Below are 21,123 nucleotides of genomic sequence, written 5' to 3'. Positions count from 1 at the left end.
ATGGATTTGCTATGGATTTCCTGTTTGACTTTGGATGCTTTACTTTACATCTCCAAGCCTTTATCTTCTCCGTGGGAAGGGGCTGGGAGTTGGCAATGTCACCTTCTCACTTCTTGTGGGTTCTTTCTGGTTTGGTTGATAGTTCCTGATCTGAGGAGTTTAAAACATAAATAAGATGAGATCATTATTTTTTTTCATATTTATATTCTGTGCCACAGGCAGTCCCTGCTGGCTACTCTTTAGATTATTGTGATGCAAATAGTGTGTCCTTATTTAAAGTGAAAAACATTACTATGATCCGTTTTCTGCTTTGATGGCACCAACTTGGGCTAAACTTCTGATCCAAGTAAGATTTGTTCTATATTTTTCCCAGGAAAATGGCTTCAATGAATATTTCAAGCACTTTGTAACACTGGAAGTGACAACATGAAGAGAGAGAAGCTGATTGTGCAGAAATAAAAGCCAGGCTACAACTAAAGGTCAGAAGGCAAATGTGCCTAGGTCAAGCACTACATACCTTTGGGTTCTTGAACCTGACTGCTGCAAGAAAATCAACATTACATAAAGCAGTTCCCTGTGTAATAGATCCTGTGCTGGCTGGTAAACCCTGATGTAAGTGTTAATAGGTCAGATGAAACCCTACATACTGTACACTGGAGATCACACTTTTTTTCTCGTCCTTCTGGGAAGACAGAATTCTGACTGCTGCACAATTCTGTTTACTGACCATCTATACCTGTCTCCAAGGTTACTGATTTGGGGTGGTTCATTAGCATACAAATACTCTTTACTTAAGGAAGAAGGTCTTATTTGTGAGCTTTAATATGCTCAATTGACCAGCAACCAATGTGCATTCAGCAAGTAAAGTAAAAACAAGTAATCCACAGGTTAATCTTGCATAGCTCAGGAATTTGCATTGCAGTAGCACTAAGGCAGTAATTCCTTATTTTGTCCTTGAACTCTGCAGACCATCCTAAATTTCTTTGGGTTTTTACATTGAGGAGTTCGATTCAGGATCCTCAGACATTTTAGAACCTGTGCAGATCTGTGATCTGAGCTGGAAAAATCTTGCACAGGAAGCCAGTGCTCTTCTGAACCCAAAGACCAGCTCCTTTCTGCTGATTCTGCAAGGTTTAACGTGCACTTGCTGCATATCCACGTGGAAGCAGAATTTGAACTCCTTGGGGTTGTACATCTCATCTGTTGATTTATTAGGACAATGATTTAATAGTCTTGTTCTCTGGTGATCCTGTTAACTTCCAGACATTTATGCCTGTTTATTTGTCCACAAAGTGCTGTTCTCAGAACTGTTTTCCCGATTAAAGATTAACAGTGTGATAAAGGCAAGGAAACATGGGCATCCTTGAATTTTGTTTCTTACATCAGTTGGGTTAAACCTTTACTACCTTTTCTCACTGTGTGTCTTCACTTGATGTTTGGCAATCAAATTCTGCACAGCTCTAGCACGTTTCCTCCAGTTTAGTCAAAACAAGAGGAAAACTTTCTGCCTTTTAAACGTAACTTCTTTGACCTTTGCACAAACAGCAGCAAAAGGCTTTGCTAACTAACTAAGGGGAGTTGTCTTTAGAACTTTCTTTGCTATCTCTTTGATTAAAGAGTATTCTGTAAGAACACTGGGAGTCACTGAGGTGTAGTTAACTGTAACTACATTCACGTCATTTGAAATGGAAGAAAAAGGTCCTGAAGCAAACACACTTCTTCCCAACAGACCCAGGCACGTAGATCTGCTGTCTGCCAGAAGCAGCAAGCCATGCATTACTGGATAGTAAAATTGTTTCTAAGTCGTAACATCGTCTAACGTAACAGCGTTAGATGAAACAGTTAATACACAAATTGCAATTCTGGTTAATATTTTCAGACCACTCCTGTGACTTGTGCCTGAGCAATCACCCCTGGTACTTTCAGCTCCAACAAGCTTATGCTAAATGCTTTCCCTTTTATGTATCCCACATCTGTATGCTATTATGCCCTGGTTTTTTGTCACGCTATATAATTATAATTGTTAACTGCATGGAGCAGGATTTGAAAAGCAGAGGCAAGCTGTAAAAGTATTAAGGTCTTTAACTCAATAGAAGTTGTTTTGGTTCTTCTATTAGAACCACTCATATTTAAAGAGGGTATTTGTCTTCTCAAAGCCAAGAGGAGCCCTGGAGAGAGAGCAGCACAGGACTTTCACTGTGCCTTCATACAGTGCACATCAAGAGGTTTGTGCATGAGTGGCACAGTCCGAGCATCTCTGTGCCTCTAAGAGAGCGCTGTATCTCTGCTCATCCTCCTCTTTGCACTGAGAAAGAGAAGTGGTAATTTATACCTGGCCGGACACTGGTCAACCAATGCACCCCTGAATGACTTCTCTTTGACTTTGCTTTGCTGTGTTCCCATCTTTCTTTTGCTATGGTGAAAAAGTACAGTAACAAGTAGGACTGTATATACAACAGGGCTGCAGCTAAGCCACTGGGCTAGAGGTCTGACCAGCTTTTAAATGGCCGTAGAGATGAGGACAGTAGTCCTGTGCTGTTCGGCAAGAAATCCAAGGCAGATCTGAATGCTAAAAAATGCCTGCTGGAAACAACTGCAACTCCTGTCCCAGAGCCAGATGTCTGCAAAAAAGGAAAAAGCTAAAATGTTTTAATAGTCGTCTTCTTTCCAAGTGATCGGTGTCTTTTCTGAAATTCAGAACGTATAATTTCTCCTGAGAACCTTCTAGGCCAGTGCTGAAGCACTAAGTTTATTCTGAATCTGCTAATTTCAGTGCTTGGAACAGCACTGAATATAATGTATCTGTATATACATCATGTATATAATGTATTTTTTTTATCATTAGTTGATATGACTTTCGTTTTTTTTAGTTCAGGTCTTTGGTAGCCCCTGAAGTAATCCTTCTTCAGTGCAAAAGTGGAACACTAAAAGAACAAGTCGACAACAGCACCAGAAAATAAAGTGAAAATATGTCACCATTTACTGAGTACAACCTGATAACAGACCAACATATAAGGAGGCACGTGAGGTAGGAGAACTTATAATTCTGATGGCTTTCTCTGAAACAGGTGATGGTGTGAGAGCTATTTCCTGCTATCATCATTCAGAGGAGCAGATCACACTGCAAAACAGGTGACGAAGGCAGCAGTTGTCCCTGGTGTAAGAGCAAAAGTAAAGGCGTATATGTTTGTAGACCAATGTTAGGGGACATAGATTCCACTGTGACAGGTGCAGTGTGAATGCAACATACACTTGGAAACAAAAGTGAGACATCGGAGGAAAGTGAAAATGGAAAACTTCAGATGCCAGGTGGAAAATGATATTAAAACTGTCAAAATAAGTCACAACAAAGACTGAGTTTCCTAGTAGGGTAACAGGAGTCATGTGCCAGAGGAGAATGGAGTTTTGAACTGCACAAAGAAATATCATAAAAGTGAACGGTTACGAAAATGTAAGGTTAAACTGAGGCTTATCTGTTAGGCTTTTTGCTTTGGTCTGTTGTTTGTTTTTTTCTTTCTGCTGTAACATAACAGCCCCGAGTTTTGTGGACAGGTCATAAATGTGCAAATAGCATTTCTACTGGAGTAGTTACCTATTCTGGGCCTAATTCCAAACGCATTTAAATTAATGGCAATCCTGTTGGTATCAGAGGGTTATGGTTTAGGACCTATGATGGGAATATGGAGGTGTAAAATATACACAAGAAAGGCTGGTTACACAGCCCCTAAATCCATCTGAAATGATTTTCTAAAACATGGGAAGAGAATGAAGCTGAAGACTTTGAAGTAAGTGTGTTTTACGTTGCCTCATAATGAAGCTTTTATAATATCAGCTGCATATGTACAGATTCAGAAGATTATTCATAATGTGGTATCAGCACTGAAATATTAGCCCTGAATTGATGGAATACACACTCTTCCTTAAATAATTGCTTTGGATTTGTGTTGAATCATTGTAACATAATAGGTATGACTAATTTGCAGTCACTAAGGGTAAAAATTTTATGTTGTTCTTGCATTTGCAACTCTACAGATTTGTGGATAAGAGTAGCTGTGTCAAGGACATCTGTGGTAATTACAGGAATGCGCTGCCTTTGAGGATAAGGTCCAATAAGGTCAATGACCTAATTAATATCTGGCTCATCGTTATATTCATTTTTCAGGAAGATTTGAATTTGCCATCCTTACAGCCTGTTACCACTCTCACAGCCTTACCACTGAGGTGCTTTTCATGGCTGCACCTTTTGTAGAAATCCAGAGCTGCATCACGTGTGCTATCTTATGTACACTAAACACAAAAGTAAAAAAGTCCCTGCCAAATTCTTTGGAAAAGGTCTCATGTGGCTCCTGGATACCCAGTAGTGCTTACTGTATGCAGACGAGCACAGTATAATGTTGGTGCTGGGCAAAACACCACCTTGTCTAATGGAACTATAAAGCCAAACAAACCACCAGCATTGCTGCTACTTTGAACTAAAGATATTTCACAAATGCTGCTTTCCAGGGGTCGCTTACACAGGTGAGGAAAACCATAAATTGGCAAGGGATACTTTTTAAGGTCAGTGAAGTGTTGAGTGGGATCTGGCTCATAGTTGGCTATAGCAGCTCTGCAATGCGCTGTGCAGCATTTAGAGGGAAGGCTCCACATCCTTCCTCTGCACTGGTTTCCAATAGAGTATGAATGATAAGTGGGCTTTGTGAGATGTTTGAGTGTTGGAAATCGCTAGTCTGGAAAGGTACACAAGATTAAATGTTAGTCTCTCAAATCTCACCAGTTTACCTGAAAAACATTTTTACAATACCTTTGGAGAACACTTAATCCAAAACTTGTTCTCCTTGAATAACCAGCAGTGGCCTAAAGTATAATATAATGATGTTTATATAGCACTCCACTGCCTCTATGAATGTACTACATCAGCTTTGCACAATACTTAAGCTGCAAAGGTAAGAGATGCTGAGCGCTGCCGTCAGCCAGCTCTTCAGCAGCACTCGGAGAGGTGGCACCAGGCTGAGTGCCTCCGGATGGGAAGCATGGAATCACTTCAAATACTTTGAAAAGTGGGAAAACCAACTGAGCTGCACCGCGTGGCCTCCAGCTGAGCAGGGACAGAAGGTTCAGAGCCTACAACTAAGACTGAGGGCCACTGTTCTGACTTTCGTATCATTTTTCCTAAATGATGAGATTTGTTGGACTGAAATAGCTAATCCTTTGTGCAGCTCTCTGTTTTCAAGCTATACTGAGGAAAGCAAACAAAAAATGTAGCCTTTCTAGATTACTAGCTCTAAGCTGCTACAACTCAAACTTTTAATTCAGTTCATCAGAAACGCTGTGGTGCTTCTGTTTTTCATAGCCTAGGTCTGTTAAATAGTGTTAGATAATTTCCTTTCTTTTAGTAATGAGTACAATACAACAGTGGTTGTTGGATGTGTGTCCTATATTAGTTTCATTTTAAAAAAGAAAAAAAAGTTGAGAACATATCTTGTCCTTTTTTAGAAGGCAAAAGTACTGAAATTAAGTTTAAAATACCTTTTCTTTAAATGTTGAGGATATAAGTTTCTATGTTCTCCTTGCTGCAGTCTCAGAAAGATGCTCTGAAACTCAGTGTACAATTCTCAGGAGCAAGGACTCCATTTTAGTAATGGTTCAGATCCCAGCTAGGTTGCTGGATGCTAAATGTGAAATTTCATTGCAGCTTTCCCTAATAGTATTTAGGATTGTTGTGCATTACCAGATTGATTCTTGATGAAAGTTGAGTTGTTTTGCCATTAGCAACTACTTTTGATTAAGGCAGCTTAAAAACTTCTTGTTTAAGTAGGTTAACAGAGGTGATGATGTCACTGAATTTGAAAATAAGGTCCAGCAATTGGCCCAATCTGAAGAGGATGGAGGAAAGGAAGCAGAGGGTCTGAGCTGTGAAGCTAGTGATGATTTGTCAGACTCGCATGATGAAGATAAAAACCACAGATATGCATCTCTCAGTACAAGCAGTTATAAGAAATCCCAAGTATCTAAAATGCCAAACGAGTGCTTCACCTCAGAAGAAAGGTAAACAGTTGACTATAATATTTGTAGTTAATTATTTGATAACATATTTTAAGTTAGATTTTGAAACAAGATGAACATGATGTGGTTTTTAAAACCTCCAGGGAGCTGTCAAAGTTAAGATTGGGTATAAATGAGTAATATAATGAATAAGCCTAATAATTTATTTAATCTTCCTTGGTCCGTTCAGCTTCAAGATTCAGGGGTTTATGGATGAGCTTAGAATGGTTGCAACTTGCTGGTTGAGAGTGGTAGGCAAATTCCAGTGCCTGTCAGCAAGGTTATCTCCCAGAACCTAAATAAGAGTAATGGAACGTAGCTGTCTTAATATTTCAGGAATGTTAAAAGTGTGTTGCAGAGGACTGGCTGAAAGGGCATGTAATGTGACTTTCCCTAGAATCTGCATGTCTGTACTCTGAAAGTTGGGTGACATCAGTGGAGTTGAAGAATCTGTGAATGTGTCCCTCATAATATCTGGATATGAAGGTATACTGGTGGAGGAAGTTTGAAGTATGGATGTTGTACCAATCAATAATGTCCCTTGGTTTGGATACTGTGTTTAAAGGAAGCACACTTAGCAGGTTTAACAAAGCAAAAGAAGTTCTGTTCTGTGGGATGAATCCATAATGAATAAACAACAATAAAGCAGTCTTGTTTGCTGTCACTCGAGTGTTAGCTGCATGTTCTGTGCACTATGAAGCACTGTATAAAATGTATTCTGGTCTCAGCATGAAAAACATTACAAAGTGCACTTGGGAGCTGAGGCAACTGTTCTGGAAAGGCTCTTCTCATATGATCTATTTGCCATTTTGCAGTTCTCATCTTTTTCAAAACTGAAAGTGCAGCATGCTTCCTCTTTACTTGGTACTCTCAAAGGAACTTGTTACTGCTGTGATAAGAACTTGGAAACGTTATATAATCCTGTAACTTTATTCTGTCTTCTTCAAGTAATTGATCTTTCCTCGAAGTCAACTAATGATTTTGTAGCAGCTTTTACATTGTACCAGATTTTACATATACTTTACTGAAAGCTGAGGATAGCTTAGCCTGCTGTACCCAAATCTTTAAATTTGTTAGCACTAATCATACAGCTGACAACAAGAAGTGTGTTGCATTGTTTAGAAGTGCCTTCATGAACCACATCTTAGCCACTTTCATCTTCTCTTGGAGGTGGGAGTTAGACCAGAGGTAGGATTTCTAGAATTAGGTTCTGAACTATATCACTAATGCGTGGCACTATCTTGGGGTGAGTTGCTTAAGTTTAAATAGCTACATTACAAAAAGACAAGCTGTCAGGCAGAAATTATTGCATTTTGAAGCACCTTTATGTATAAATGTGAGGTAGTTTTCCCTAAACTAGAGGCACTATCTTGAATTCAGTACTATTTTTGAAGAGTGAAGTCATTCTTTTGTATCTCATGATCTAAATGCGTCTTTGTTCTCACAGGAGAAAAAGCAGCCTTCAGCTGTGAGTTGTGTACATGCACCTCGCTCAAGGCATCAAGTCTGAACCGCCACAGGAAAATCCATTCTAAAGGAAAACGTCACATGTGTCCCATCAGCCTCAAGGCCTTTCGAGCAGCTGCTCTCCTGCAGAACCACGTGAATGTGCATGCAGGTATCTAATGTGTCTAGTTATTCCATTACATATTGTCTGCAGGATTTAATCCACGGGCAAGTGGCAGACGTAGAGGTGGATTCTGTGATCGTTCTGTCCTCAGAAGCTTCACCAGTTTTGTTTGGAGTTCTGCACTGACAGGATGTGGTCTGTTTGCGATTCCCTGTTACCTTTTGCCATTCTAAGAATTTTTATCAGCTGAAAATTTGCTTCGGTTTTGTCGGATTTTTGTATGCATGATAGAAACTTCTCTGATGATTTCTTTGTGACTGTTTAGCAATGTGAAGCGAATTGACAAAGCAGGTGTTTATGATCAGTATGTGGGGGATGTCTATTGTCTATTTTTAAAAAAATAGAGTCCCAAAAAGGTTCTGGCAAAAATTGTGTTGATTTAATGCAGACAAATCAAACAGCTGTTAAATAAGGTTCTAAGAAACGATATATTCTCACAGGGACCAGGCCCAGTAAATGCAGTGACTGTGATATGGCATTTGTGACCAGCAGAGAGCTTCACGGCACAGGTGTTACAAGCATACCTTTGAAAAACCTTTCAAGTGTTCAATGTGTAAATATTCAAGTGCAGAAGCAAGCACAGCATTTCCGAATCCTTTGGGGAAAGTTGGTAGGCTTTCAGATACTAAGCTGTATATGTCAAGCTCAGTATTAATGCTTGGCTTGCAGTGCAAATGTACAGCTGGACAGTGCATGGCCAAATGGCCAAAGTTGACGTTGTATAAAACTTGACTTGTGAAAGGACCACAGGGGCTACAAAAGTGGGGAAACAATCGTGCTTAGTTCTATGTAAGTCAATGGTATGGTAGATTTAAGTGGTTCTAGAAGTGAGCTCATGAAGTATGCAGGAATTCTACAGAAGGTAACTCCTAATTTTAACTTGCATATTTGTTATTTATGTAGGACAGAACACAAAAACAGTGTTAAAAAATAGAATGAATTAGGCTTCTGCAGTGAATGTTCTTTGTATGAACTTGAAGATAAATAAAGGCTTTGGGCATTTTAAATTTGGTATACAGAGTAGCATGAAGGTAATTGGTGTTCTTTTCAGCCAATTTTAAAATGTGGCTTTTTCTGTTCTCATGTTAAGGGTTCTCCTTTTACTTATGTTGGTACTAAAGATGGAAGCAAGATCATCTGGGGGAAGAGTACAGAATATCAGCTAAAACCAGCACAGGCAGCACTAAGTCTGTAACGGATGCAATATTTAAAATTGCAGTAGATGTATTTTGTGAATGTCCTGATATTTCAATTGTTTATACTTCTATAAATGTAAATGTTACTGCAGAAGTTGTCTTGTTTTTATGCCAGGCAAGTAAACTGCAGTGACACATTTGCTCACATACAGGAGAGCGTCCTCATGCATGTTACCTGTGCAGCTATGCTTGCAAAGATGCATATAAACTGAAAAGACACTTGGCAATCTGATACACTTGGAATCAGGTAGGATTCCCCAATGTAATGATTTATGCTTGTGTCTCCTATAGGCCTTCAAAATTCATGGGTTTCCTTGTGACCTAATTTCAGACTGTAAATCACAACGCTTTTCATTTGTGATTTTGAGTAAAAGCATACCTGAAAAGCACAATCTTTGTGCATTTTGCTTATTCCACATTGTTGTGACCTCAGATTGATCTTGCCCAAATTGACTGTAATGTGCACACTGTCTGAGAACATAGTATCTACCTTATCTACCTCATAATTCAGGTTTCACATCAGTTCAGTCACAGTGTGATGTGTGCCTCATGTTAGCACGAATGGCAGTGTGTTTCACATCTCCTGAATATGCCCACTTATGCTTTGGTTTACATTTCAGAGCAATCTGGTGCAAACAGACTAACTTCTTTTTCGAGGAATTGACCAGAAATGTCTAAAAGTGGGCCTCGTGTTGCCCAGTCGTGGTGGAGGCTCAGCCCTTAGGGCCAGACTGGAGTTGGCTCAAAACCTCAACACTGGATGTTTCTCTGTGCTCTTAGACTGTGCTTTCCACCAGCACTGATGTAATTTTGATGATATTCAGAGCTGATGTGAATTTCTGGGAAAGAAAGTCATGGAAAAGAAAATATTTCCCCAATATTGATGGCTGGGGTTGAATCAATTTTATCTTGATGTCGCAGCCATTCACTTCCTCTCCTTGTGCACTCAATTGTAACACTGCATTTTTGTACGTGAAATGGAATCCATCCACAAGATGGGATAAAAGGTAATGAAGATAATTCCTGATTAATAATTTAGAATTAATGGTTTTATGCTTCATCAGGTTGACTTGCAGATTCAGGAAACCAGGAGTTTGCATAGGAATGGGCTATGTAAACTTGCTGGCCTTTCGTGCATTGCAAGGTAACGTTACATTTTGCTTGGTCTGGCTGTTGCTGTTAAAGATTAGATGTTCAGATCTGTGTGAATGTAGTGTTTGTATCAAATACAGGGTTCCTAAGCATATATTCACATTTTAATAGGTGAAAAACCACACGAATGTTACATTTGCTACACCAGATTTGCTCAGAGTGGTAACATGAAAGCACACATAATAAGGAAGCATGGAGAAGATGTGCCAAAATACCAGTGTCCACACTGCAGTGCCTATATTGCACAGAAAAGAGATTTGGGTGAGTTTAAAGCAGGGGGAAAAGGGAATGTAGAGATAATTAGGGCCGAAATGTTTGTAATTGTTGCTGCTTGTAATGAAACCAAATGCGTTCTGTGACTTTACATCATTACAGAATATGCTATGGAAAATGTGGTCACTGCTGATTTACAGGGAAGCTCCTGCAAGGAGATGGGGTGACATCTTGTGGCTGATGCTTTAAGCTGTTTAAAATACAAAACATCAAGTATTTTGGTCTTTTTCCCCTCCAGGATACCTGTAGGACTCTGAATTTGCTTATGTCAATATCCACTATTATTTTCAGGCTACAAAACAATCATGAAACATTGAAGGGGATACAATAAACTGAAATGCCTCTTCTCTGGCTGGGATCTTCTCCCACAATGTAAAAAATAGAGCACTGCATGAGTCCATTTTTATCCTATACGCAGGAAATTGATTTGTGTTTTTCCCCATTGTCATCCATATCAAACAGTGTTGGCATACAGATTGACACTGAAAATAGAAGTTAAAATTATCATACATAGTTCTGGAGATGCAAGCCCTTGGGGTTTTCTGGTGATTCCATGTACTACATTTTTGAACAGCTCTGGTTTGGAAGACTACTAGATTCAAATCCCTGTAAACTCACTGTGGCTTTATTTCATGAGTAAATTCAATTCTCTTCTAGGAAGAAAATATTCTTGTAGGGGTAAGAGTTTTATTAAGAAATCAGTATTAAGAAACAGAGCGTATTTACTTATTTTAAGTGATTCAGTTGACAAATACCAAGAAGAGCTCGATGCAGTGCTAGATTTTTTGAAGTTATGAAATGGCTGTATTAAAATATTTAGGCAGACAAAGTTGCCTTTTGTATCTGTCTGTGTTTTCAGAAAGGTGCCACTTAACAGATGTAAATATTTCAAGGTGGAAATGGGATTATTATCTACATGTCACAATTCCTTTGTATATACAGACTGCTTTGGGTAGCATTTTGAAATTAATCTTGTGCAGGTGAAAGCAGTTGCTGGAATTTTCAAAGGGATTTGATTTGTTAAACAGTTTTCATTAAAATCAGTGATATTTCAGCTTACAAATGCTTAATTACTCTGGAACTGTTGCTGAGAGCACAGAAGGTCTTTTTTTTCCTTCCATTTTCTTCTATAACCAATGTGTAACTCAGGGCTATGCACAACCTAACTCTTGTTCAAACTTGTGGAGATCCGAAATTTGCCATTAAAATAATTATTTTGACTGCCAGGTGCCAAAACGTGCCTCCATACATGGAATGGCAGTTCAGTGCAGTCACTGTGAAGCTGCCTTTCACAACCATTGCGCTCTTACTCAGCACAAGAAGATTCACAGGGATGGAAAAAGTTTCAAACGTGATCAGTGCAGCTCTGCATGCAAGCAGCTATTTCAGCTCACCGACAAATTATTGCACATTAAGTGGATGACTTGGCAAGGCAGGGTTCGCTTTGGGTATATTTAAATAAGATAGAGATTTGTTACTGCATTCTAACTGATGTGGGGTGGTTATGGTTTATTTGCAAGAAAAATGGTTCCTAAATGAAAAATAAAACAGGAATGCAGAAAAGTGAGGCTGTCTTGTTACATCTTTTGGATGTTCACAAGTATAAAGGAAGAACGGTCCACCTCAGTGACGTGAGAACAAAGGCAAATATTTGTGCTTTGTGTGATTTTTCAGCCATATTTCTCACCCAGTGTCGCTGGGTAAAATCGGTCTGAGCACATAAACATACCCACAAACACGGTCAGGATCACATTGCTTTCCAGCCTCAAGTGAAGACTGGACTTTGGCAGTGTATTCCACTTTTAATTAGTTGCTGTGTTGCTTACCTTTGCTGTCATCTAATGTACAGGACATGAATACCACAGGCCTGTGTTGTATTTCTTTATGTTGCAGCACAGTCAACACTTTAGAAACTTAGCAATACTTTTCTCTGACTTACAGGGAGAAAAAAAGGGGGAGGGGAGATCTCTAGTCCAGCGAGTGTGTGTGCTCAAATGAAGACCCACAGGTTCTGATCTGTGTGTAGCTCTGACAAATACTTTTTTATACATCTGTAAAATCCAGAATGAAAGCATCAATTATACTGCATATATCTTCTGCTGAACTGATAGTATGGAGAAATACGAAGGTTGATCCAACAGTGATGTCTCCTACTTATTTCCATGGAAACTACAAAAGATTTTAAAAAAACCAAACCATAATAGCACTATTTGATAGAGCAAATTGTCACGTAAAAGCATCTTCATTCTGCCCTCATTCAAAGCTTTCCCATTGCTTCCTTTCTCAGCCATCTGAAAAATCTGTCTTTTTGCCCATTCGCAAGGCCTGTAGTGTGAACATCATCTTTTGTCTTTGTTGTTGTTTCTGTCCTGGGTGAAATTGAGTACCACTACATTGCCATAAGAATGCTAGACGGCATGATAAAAAAAGCTCTTACATAATAGAATGGTTTGGGTTGGAAGGGAACCTTAGGATTGTTAGGGATGCAGACCTTCTAGCACATCAAGGTGCTCTAAGCTCCATCCAGCGTGGCCTGAACACAGCTGGGAATGGGGCATCTGCAACTTCCCTGGGAGCGTGTTCCACTGATCCACCTGGTTGTGGTCGTTGCAAACAGGAATGACCTCAGGAGGAGAAGCTGTGACCTTCTCCAAGGGACTGGGCAGCAACTGATGCATTCCTCAGCATCTGCTTACAGTGGAGGGTAATGAAGGAGCCATAGTGCTCTTGTCCTTTTCTGTGTGGATTTGTTGAATGTGATACACAGCTGGATAGTTATGTTGCAAATATTTTCTTTGTTTCAGAAATGTCATTTAATTGCACGTAAACGAACTCATAGTGATGAGAAGTCTTTCACTTGCTCGCGCTGCAGCAAAACCTTTCAACAGAAACAGCTTTTCACAATTCACTCTAAGCAGCATTGTGATTCCAGTGTGAACTCTACAGCTTATGAATGCCTAAATGTGGTACGGCTCCTCACTCTGGGGAAGATGCTTTGTTTTAAGGAATCTCTGTGGAGTTGTCTTTAAGAATCTAGTATTATACTGATAGGAGGAACAGAGAATAAGAAGCAGTTTGCTGGGTGGAATGTTAACTCCTTAATGCTAAACCAGCAGAGCAGATTTTTGGTGTCTTTTTTTTCCAAGCATTACTTGGGTCAATTAATAACTAATAATTAATAATAATTATAGTATTCCCATTTTGGCAGAGAATGTCTGCCACATCGTGCACTCAGAGCTGGTACTGGCTTGTACAGTCTGGTATGGAAGTTATTCATTTTGAGCACAGTAGCCTTTTCAAACTAAGAGGCAGCATGGAGGTATGAATTTTAAGACAAATTGAAGAACTCAAGAAGATAAGTGAAGGGAAAGAGTGCTAGGACCAGTTCAGCCAGAAAATTACCATGAAATGATCATTCACTTGTTCAAAAGCTGTGTGCTGTGAGGTGTGTATCCATTTCCGGATCAAATGTGCAAATTTCTAAAACAAATGTAACCTTTTTTTTCCCACAGATTTTACGTTTTTGCTTATGCATGGATCAGAAGAAAAAAAAAAAAGAGTGAATGAATATGAAATCAGATGTACAGAGCTCCTCTCCAACAGAATTTTAGCATGTGTTCTGAACAAATCTCCAGGAGTTCTATGGAGGTTGTTAGCTAACTTAGCCCTTCACACAGTGTACAAAATGTGCCTGCCAAAACAATTTTTTGGGGGGGATTTTTTGTGTGTGTTAAAGCTCTTACATATGTTAATATTTGATTCAGGTATTTGTGGCTCATTATGCTAACAGGGCGATGTGCACAAGCATCCTAAAAACTGTGGATTGGTGAGGGCCAACACTGCTACATCCAGCAAAAGAAGCAAGGATAGAAGGAAAGAAAGGGAGAATCTAAAGCATGCTAAGCAAGAAGGTAATCAGTGAATAAGTTAGAATTTAATCATGTAAATTAGAATCAAGAATAAAAGGCTAAGGCGGTGAATCTTCCCTGCTGCTTAATTACTGTTTCACAATGAAGCTAATTTAAGTGCTAAGAATGGAGGAATGCTTTAGAATAGTCTGGAATTGCTGAGCAGAAGTTCTGCTCAGGTACTTGTTCTGGGCCTGCTGCTCCCCAGCTCCTGCAGATATCTTCCTAAACTCCCTGCTCTGCAATGCTTACAAATGCATTTTTTCTTTTCCCTTTTACAAACTCACTTTGCCTTTATAAAGGTGAATGAAACACTCGTTGCTCAGTTGAGCCGTAGTGAGTTTCCTTATGAGCCCATTTTTACTAATGCACTGCTTTAATACAAACCAGACTGGAACATTTTCATTTTCAAAACTCAAATTGCACATCAATCTCAATATGCATCCTAATGAAGAAATTGTTCTTCTCTCGTACTTGGATCAGATAATGATCCAGCAATAAAAACTCCAGTGATTTGAATATCTAGAGTCACCCTTCTGTCATGCAGCAGAGGTGACCAGGCCCATTTACAGAGCTCTTGGCTCAGCATGTCTGTGCAGCCAGAAGGGCACTTGTAATCACTTAGTGATGCTCAGTAGCTCTTGAGCACTGAGCGCTTATTCCTTCAGTGTAAGACAGAGGATGGTCTGCAGTTAATCTCTTTCCTTCTCTTTCTTCTGCTTCCTCATCTTTTCTCATTAGGTAAAGGTTCCTAAGAAGTGAATCAATTCAGATAACTCACTGGCTGAGCTGAGATCTCCATAGGGACAATAGCAGCACCTGTGCTGTCTGCTGGTGTATTCCTGGCACAAGTATTTCTCTTCTTTGCAACTCTTAGAAGAGATGAAGTTAACTTTAATACTCTTAAACCTTAGAGTGTCATCACGTGCATGGTAATATTCTAGCAATTTTACCTTACAGTCTAAATTTGATCCAGAGATGTTTCCTTATTTATGTGCAATTCTGTTGACTGGGCAAAGCACAATATACACAAAATTCAGTTAGGCAAGGCCATGGGCAGGATCCTGGTCTGCTCATGCATCAAGAGACAATTATGGAAATAGATCTGATGCCCAGGTGTCCTCAAACATCACATTTTGATATAGCAGGTTATACCTATACTGATTTGTGGCCAATGATATGGAGACAAAATTTGACACAGTGAGAAATGTTGAAGCCTTTCAGAATCTAATGAATATATATCAGCAGCTGAGTTTACATGAGCATTGACATTTCTGTTTTCACTGGTAAGGCTGTAATGGTATGGTTAGAGAGAATCTTACAGCTGCAGTGTGTATGCTTTTGCAATAATTAGATTTAGCTGTTTATTAATGTTTTGGTACATGCAAACAATATATTTTTGGTATCTTTCAGATCCTTTCATCTGGAAGCTTCAATTTCTACCCTAAGATAATGTCTCATTAGACAGTGCTCATGCAGATATTCAGTCTGTTATTTGACACAGACAACTTTTAGAATTCCTGTGCCAGTTCCAGATTTTTTTAACACAGTTGACATTTTTGGTGTATACATCGCTGCTCACTGCTTGCACATCATGCAGGGCCTGTGGGATCCTCTGTGTGCCTTCATTAATGGCTGTTATCATGAGAGCTCAGCCCTTGTTAGAAATGGCTTGTGGCTGCTGCCATCAGTGATTTGCTGGAGCACACATTTTCTTTTTTTAATTGTTGATGATATTCTCATATGAAAATTAAATTTCCACACTTCATGCTTAGTTTTCTTCTAAACATACAATGAGTGCTGCTTACTTACCTGGCTCCTCACATAATATTCAATGTAAAATAGTTTCATTCTCTAAATAAATTGAAAGCTAAGACATGATGTTATATACTGGAACTATTTTATTCACTACATTAAACTGTCTAATACTGGAAACTATTGAAATATTTGCTTGTCTTTCTGGTTAATCATCACAATATTTAATTTTAAATATAATAATAAAAAATCTGCAGTTGTTCCCAGATGTCTCTACTGTGAAGAGTGAACATTGTGCCAGGGAGATTCTTCCTGTTTTAGAAGGAATAGAGGCAACAGCTTTGAAAGCAGAAGACAGAACCACGTTGTGAAATGGCTGTGATGGACTGACGTCTGAAAGTTATAGGGAAGCTTCACCTCTTGTATTACATTCACACAACAGGATGAAGAAAACCAGCTAATTTTGAAGTAAGTTGCAAAAGATAGGATTCTTTCTGCTTGAATGTCATTTTTCTTCTAGATTTACATGCAGAATTCTGGATTTACATGCTGACCTGAAACAGATTTATTCTTTAGTAATCTGTACAACTGAGAGCTGTGCCAGCTTCAGTCTGTTTGCATTTTCCTGAGGTGAGAAAAGGAAAGGCAACGATGTTTCAGCGTAAGGAACATTTGCTAACTGTCCTTTCAGTGAGCACTCCCTATCTGATGTTTGTGGCAATTACTAGGAGTCAGTTTGTTTCATTTATCAAGATTATTCACTCCATTCCTCCTTCCATTATAGCAGTTGTTATTAGAGCGTTTAATAAGGTTTAATAATTCTTGTTTTGTGTCTGTTTCATGTAGGTTTTCATTATTGTTATAAATTCTGAGCAACAGATTTCTTTGTTGAAATTCATCTCTGAAGTCTGTAGAAGCTACTTTATCAATGTTCTGAATATATTGCTTGCTTCAATTGTCAATAACCAAGCTGAATGCTATCCTGTGCTGGGGTCCGAGCATCAGACTATGCAAAGAGGAACGTAAAAGACAAAAATAAAAGATTTTAATGAAGTTGAAAAATGACTATTGAACAGTGAGAAGCCAGAATGTGTCCTTTCTGAAATCAAGAATGAATTCTTTCAACCTGTTCAGGAGTCATTCCTTATGGACTCATGCTTTTTAATTGGGAACGCTGATCGTTCTTTGTGGTTCAGAACGTGCATTGCCATGGCTTTCAGGTGATTAGTTTACACAGTTAACGGTGTTATTTCTACCTTTAAGATCAGTACACATTTATTTCTTTCCTTTAAAAGCCCATACTCTGAACAGATGCCAACTTTTACAAACTTGATGTTACTCATTACAGAGGAGTCATCAAACGCTCAGGAGCGGCTCACGTCACGAGATAGAAATTCACGGCAGTGCTGCCACGGCTCGGTGCTGTGAGCTGCGCTGCCCTGGGTTGGTGCTGAGCGCTGCGGGATGGAGGCGATCGGCAGCGCTTCCTGGAGATGGCAGCACCGGTTCGCATCTCTTCCGACAGCAGACCAGCAAAAGTTAGACGCGCGACAAAGATGCTCCGATTATTTTTCTTTTTTCTTTTTTTTTTTTCTTTTTTAATTAATTTACTTATTTATTTTTGCCTTAGTTAGAAATCAGGTGTCTCGCTTAACATCTTACGCAGCTCAAGGCTAAACAAGAGCTCTCGTTAGCTGTTTTTCTTAGCAGACAAAGCTCCAGTTGTCGCTACGAGCTGCAGCCTCGCTGCCAGGAAGGAGGACGGCTGTGAATCTGCCTTGCTCCCACAGCAGCGCTGCTGGGATGGGCTGCAGGGCAGTGTGCTCAGGGGGCACAGCCCCACCGTACAGCCTGCCTTCCTCGGGCCGTGCCAGCCTGCACTCCTGTGCCTGTGTGCTCCTACAGTGGCGTAGGAATGGTGCACAGTGTCAGTGTACACATGAGGGCAGCTCAGCATGCTGTGATCTGGGATTTCACCGCACAGTGATCTTTATCTTTTGCCTAGGCAGTGTTCTGTAAGAGCAGAGAACAGCGAGTTTCCAGCTTGTTTCCATTCCTGAATTGTCCCCTTTCCAAGAAATTGACTGTCATCTTAAATTCCTGATCCCCTCTCCTTCGTATCCAAAATAACTGCTTGTGTCTTTTAAATCTTGCTGGTTGCTGAGTCTCAGTAACAAAACACACTGACTGTCATCTGCTCAAGATCTTCACAGCGATTACTTTTTTTTGTTAGTTAGAATTAATTTGTTACTGTTATTTAACAATCTCACAACTGCAATTGGAAAAGGTGCACAGCCGCAATTTCTCTGATACCAGCTTGCACTGGTGCACCTTGCCCTGTTCTGTAAAAGAAAGAGTCCAGTGATGGCAGTGGGACCTCAGAGCTCAAACCTGAGGTGACCTCATGGCAGTGCTGCCTGGTTCCTTCCCTGATGGGCAGTGCTGGTACTGGTGGAAGCAAAGGTGTTGTGCTGCTACAGCTGCAGCCAGAGCTCCCTGCCCACAGCTCTGAGCACACCTCCTTTTCCTCCCTGCTCCCACAGCTCTATTAATTGTATCTATTGCTGTGAAAACCTGGCAGCTCCCTGCAGCAGCAGCTATGGCTGTCTCCATTGTACGGAGGAGGAAGATGAAACAGAAGAAAATTAATCTCTGATTTAATTCTTCTGCTTTTAGGAGCAATGAGACCCGCTGATGATACAGTGCGCTGCTGTCTTATTGCTTGTTTAAGTCATCTCACTGAACTCAAAAAAGAAACAGGGGTGTGGCAGCATGCAGTGATCACGTTACATTAGAAAGCAGTGAGCAAATGTGCAAGGACCTAAAGACATTAAGCTGGTGCTGTTAATCTCCTCCAGAGACATTGAACTCCAGGTATTAAAATTGAAATAACATTCATAACTTTGCAAAGGTCAGAGCTTAGGCTGATGTAAAAGCACCATGGCAGCACGACTAAAGGCTGTGGTTGTGGCTGGTGGCAAAGGGTCTCGCGGGGAGGAAACGTGGATGGAGATTCAGCTGTTGGTAACAAGGAAGGCTCACAAAGGAGATGCAGGTTCCACAGTCTGAAGACCTTCCAAAAGTTGCAAGAGTGAAATGAGGAACTCTTAGACGTGGGTGCAGATGCAGTGTGGCCTCCTGCAATGAAGGGAGCTGCTCTGTGTGACTGATGGTGGTAGAGGCGTGCGGGGCAGAATGCTGTGTGCTCTTACACTAACTTCCACTTGCACAGTTTAATATTGATTTTTTGTTTTGTTTGAGAAACTAAATGCGCATCTGAAAGCAATTGACATTAATACAGCATGCCTGCAGGCAAACGTCGTTGGTGTTGTTGGGCTCTAGACAGCCCAGCTATTGTTTGAAGTCAGTTGCAAACCAGTTGGGTTCTGCCTAGCATCACAGGGCTGTGTGAGCTTATGGGGGGTGTGAGCAATGTGAAGGTGTGAAGAATCCTCTGACAGTTTTCATTCAATCTGTTTCCATTTTGAATCGGCACTTGAGGATGAAGAACTTCGCTTCTTACTCCTGTGGCAGCTCACCGCTGTGATTTAGTTTATTTCTAGCTTTGATTTTTTTCCAGCTGTGGTCTGTTATTAGTTGTGTCCTTGTCCTGCTCACGCAGCAGCACTCACAGCTAATGGGGTGAAAGCAAGGAGGGATGTTACTGTTTGCTTTTGTTACCACCTTACCCAAGAGTATGCAGCAGTTCATGGTGACTGTAATTTAGCCTGGGAACTGCTACTTATTTTCTGGAAGGACTGTATGCTTGGAGAATTAAGCCATACCCCTTTAGGGCAGGAGTGATTCTCCATTGTTTTGCTATAGCAATTCATCTGTCCTTTTCCCATAATAATTCACAGTAATTTAAGTTCTAAAAATGTTTACAGTAGTTATTTACCATCCTATATTAAATGTTCTCCTGGAACTGAGTCATTCACGCCATGTTGCTTTGCATTGCTGACTCCAAATTAAGATCACTCCATTTAAAATGGGCTGTATCCCCCAGGCCATGCCCTCCGACAACACTTCTGCTGGTGTTTCAGTACCAGCTGTGTGGCAGTGAGCATAACAGTAGTGCTAATGCAAGACTGTGCTCCATCTTTGCATAGGTGCAAATCATTAGCAGTCCCTTTTAGCTCAGTGTAATGCATTACAGTTAGATGGGAGCTGGGACAGTGCTCTCTCCCTACTTGGGTCACGTCCCAGAAATAATGGGTGACCAACAGACCCCACAGAGGACTGAGGCATTCAGCACCTTTTAGAACTAGGAGATGCATCCGTATTTTGCATGCAAAAAGATCTTTTCTGCTTGCCTTGAAATCCCTAAAAGCAATGCAGCATTTTCAGAGGGCGCCTGCTGCTTTCCTCACGACAGCAGTGCAGCACAGCAGTGAGCTGCTGCCAGTCCCTGCCGCCCGCCTGGCAGATGCAGGAGAGCTGCAGGAGGTCACGGAAATGGGCAGGCAGGCTGTCCTCATCGCGGGGTTTTCTCTTTCTCAGAAGCAGATGATTGAATAGAAACAATAGGCTGCTTTCCCCATTTGATGATGAAGACTGACAGTTTGTAGGAGATGAGTCAAAGGTTACTGATGAGAAGATCCATCCAGATAATTGCCGTAATTGTACCCTGAGGATGCAGCTCCTATCACAAAGCCAGAGATTGTGATTCTATTTGTATATAAATGCTTGGCAGAGAACTCCATCCTTTGCCTTAAATGAAGAGAATTCCTTCATGAGATACAAATGGAGAAAGTTCTCCTAAATTTTCACATTTGTGATACAGAGACCCAGGATTAGCTACAAAGGTGGTATTTAAACCCAGACAGTCAAATAACCAGTTGGATGTGATCTCTAACAAACTGGAAGGTCCTGAAAATAAAATTCAGCAAGTGTGACAGTCAGATGGGGGGTTGGCAGCACAAGCTTCAAAAATAAATAGTCTTTAATTGCAGGAAATGACAGTGAGCAGCTCCTTGGCATCACTTCTCTCAGTGCTGTGCCTGCACAGCCAGGTGGCCGGCACTCCTCCTGCTGTGTGCGGTGTAAAGAGTGTGGGCACATGGCAGGGATGGGGACTGAGGGTGGAGGGTTTGCCACCAGGACCCCAAGCAGCTCTGAGGGCTGGTACATGGTACATCATGGTACATCATGGCCTGAAGCAGTGATG

General features: G+C 40.5%; 1 long non-coding RNA gene across 1 annotated transcript; it reads left to right on the top strand.

Annotated features, from left to right (window-relative positions):
* The first annotated feature begins 411 nt into the window (after positions 1-411).
* On the top strand, positions 412-12,985 carry LOC125701279 (uncharacterized). The gene is made up of 6 exons (XR_007380194.1): positions 412-479; positions 2,871-3,028; positions 7,490-7,660; positions 9,021-9,115; positions 10,132-10,281; positions 12,235-12,985. It is a non-coding gene; the product is annotated as an uncharacterized LOC125701279 (long non-coding RNA).
* Positions 12,986-21,123: the final 8,138 nt, after the last annotated feature.

This window comes from Lagopus muta, chromosome 16 (genome assembly GCF_023343835.1).
Source record: "Lagopus muta isolate bLagMut1 chromosome 16, bLagMut1 primary, whole genome shotgun sequence".
Taxonomy (NCBI): Eukaryota; Metazoa; Chordata; class Aves; order Galliformes; family Phasianidae; genus Lagopus; species Lagopus muta.
Note: the sequence above shows the minus strand (reverse complement) of the source record. Positions and strands in the feature narration are given on the sequence as shown.